Here is a 2,226-nt window from a genome sequence, read left to right as displayed (position 1 = left end):
ATTTCCCAGTAGATAATTAAAAATAACACTCATGAATTATTAGTGTTGGGTTTCGGTCTGAACTCCTAAACCGGTCTGAGACCGTTATATTATACCGAACTAATTCGGTCCAACAAAAAGCTCGGTCTGTATCGGTCTCATATAAAAATTCGGTCTAGTTCGGCTGCCAAAAATCGGTATACCGATTTTACAGATAAATTGTTTATAATATGACATCCTAAGTTTTTCCAAGTATTATGACGTTATACGAGGTTTAAAAAGAGATACTTCGGATTAATTTTTTGAACTCCGCTGTCTCTTATATGTATACTATATTTGTTCTAGAACTTATCGTGTACTTATGAAATTTTTTTGACAAAACTGAATGACAGTTGATCTAGAAAAAAAAATGGTCTCTCAAGTCATAATATATGAGAGGCCGCGGTCTTGGTCAAAAAAGTAGTCCCTTTAAGACCGAACCGAAAAAAATCGGTGGACTTACTTTTTTCTACAACAAAATAATAAATAGTACGAATGAGAGATGAGTTAATAATCTCGGCTGCCGCATTTAATGCGGCCTCCTTGTAACATTAAGAACCAATGATAATAATTTATAGGTGTATTTCGTATCAATATTACTTAATATTATAATAATAATATATTATTATATGTATATAGATATAAATGAAATGAGGCGTGAATGATTTGTATCTTTAGGTCGTTCTTCTTTCCTTTTCACATTCAAACTACTTTATAATGAGGTATTTCATGGATGTTATGCGAATATCTACATACATAACACATCGAAAGAAGAATCCATCCCCGCTTTTCTTTTTGTATGTACAATTTAATTATTAATTATATATAAATATATACATATAATATGTACACACAGAAATAAAACAAATTATAAAAGAAGAAAAAATAGTTATTTTAGTCATCAGACTTCATTTTACACAAATATTTCAATTGAAACATCTTTAAATATATATCATTTTTGAGTTTCACGACACCTTCTTGGCTATCAATGGAAAGTAAACTCCCAGTAGCGTCTCGATCCTCACCTATAAGTAGGAATAAAAAATATGGTTAATAAGTATTAGTATGATTAAGTATGTACATACAACAAAAATAGAACGATCATATTGTAATCCTTTATTTTCATTATTTAGTTTCTTATTTGATTTGATAATAATACCTTCACTTCAAGTCTGGGGAATAATATACAAATCGTATATGTCAAGTATTTTCAAACCCTCATTATTTTTCAACAAAGGGATATCATAATTAAATATTATCACATGTACATTGTTTATTATGTCAGGGTTGTCCACAGGGGGTGCCCTGAAGGGACTACAGCCCCCTTCCCCCCAAAAAATAAATAAATAATATACTAGAAAATTTTAAGATTTTTTTGTGAATAGCTAGGGATAAAAAAATAACATAATATATTGTATATATATCATTCACTGAATATAATACATAAACAGAGATCTTATTCTGTTACTTGACATCTCATAAATTTGGCTAAAAAGTAGGGAAATAATTTTGATATTAATATTGATAAAAGCATAGTAATAATAATAAAATATTATTGATTATATTATCAGGCATCAAAAGAGCAAAAAAGAATGCACAAGTTTATTACGGAAATACATTTGACCTTTGACTTGACTTGAGCATCAATCGATGATACTTAAATCACGATGAAAAATCTATAAGCCCCTCTCTATTACCTCCCCATCCTCTTTAAATAAATAAATAAAGGGAGAGACCTGATTCTTCTTTCTCAAATCGCTATAATAATAACAATAATGAATATGCATATAAGCATAATATACTTATTCATTATGATACTATACTCATCCATGCATAAGTGTTAAAGATAATAGCAACATACCCATGATAACTTTAACTTTATCTCCTCTAACAGGCTTGACGGGTTGCAAATGATCTGCAGCGATGGAAACTGTTCTATGCTCATCAGGTAGATACACAGAGCACATTCCCGGAGTTACACCTCGAACTACACCGATTTGACCCACAAGGCGTGTGTCATCATGAGTATCACAAATCAGGACCTCAATATCGGGTGAATACCAGTCCTAGAGTTAAAAAAGAGAAGATGGAGGTATCAACACATTAAAGGGCAACATATTTTCATTGTCCTTACCGTTGATTCCAATTCAGACTGAGTTGCCTGCCCAGGCGTTGCTGCATAGGGCGAGGGTGTATGATGACTATCTT

The 2,226-nt window shown here is 31.4% G+C and overlaps 1 long non-coding RNA gene across 1 annotated transcript; it reads right to left on the bottom strand.

The window, feature by feature from the left end:
* Nucleotides 1-971: 971 nt before the first annotated feature.
* Nucleotides 972-2,222, bottom strand: LOC121131322 (uncharacterized). The gene is made up of 3 exons (XR_005869023.2): nucleotides 2,153-2,222; nucleotides 1,880-2,084; nucleotides 972-1,043 (listed from the first exon to the last, which is right to left on the bottom strand). It is a non-coding gene; the product is annotated as an uncharacterized lncRNA (long non-coding RNA).
* Nucleotides 2,223-2,226: the final 4 nt, after the last annotated feature.

Source organism: Lepeophtheirus salmonis, unplaced genomic scaffold (genome assembly GCF_016086655.4).
Source record: "Lepeophtheirus salmonis unplaced genomic scaffold, UVic_Lsal_1.4 unplaced_contig_4396_pilon, whole genome shotgun sequence".
NCBI lineage: Eukaryota > Metazoa > Arthropoda > Copepoda > Siphonostomatoida > Caligidae > Lepeophtheirus > Lepeophtheirus salmonis.
The sequence above is the reverse complement of the archived record's forward strand: the minus strand, read 5'-3'. Positions and strand labels throughout refer to the sequence as shown.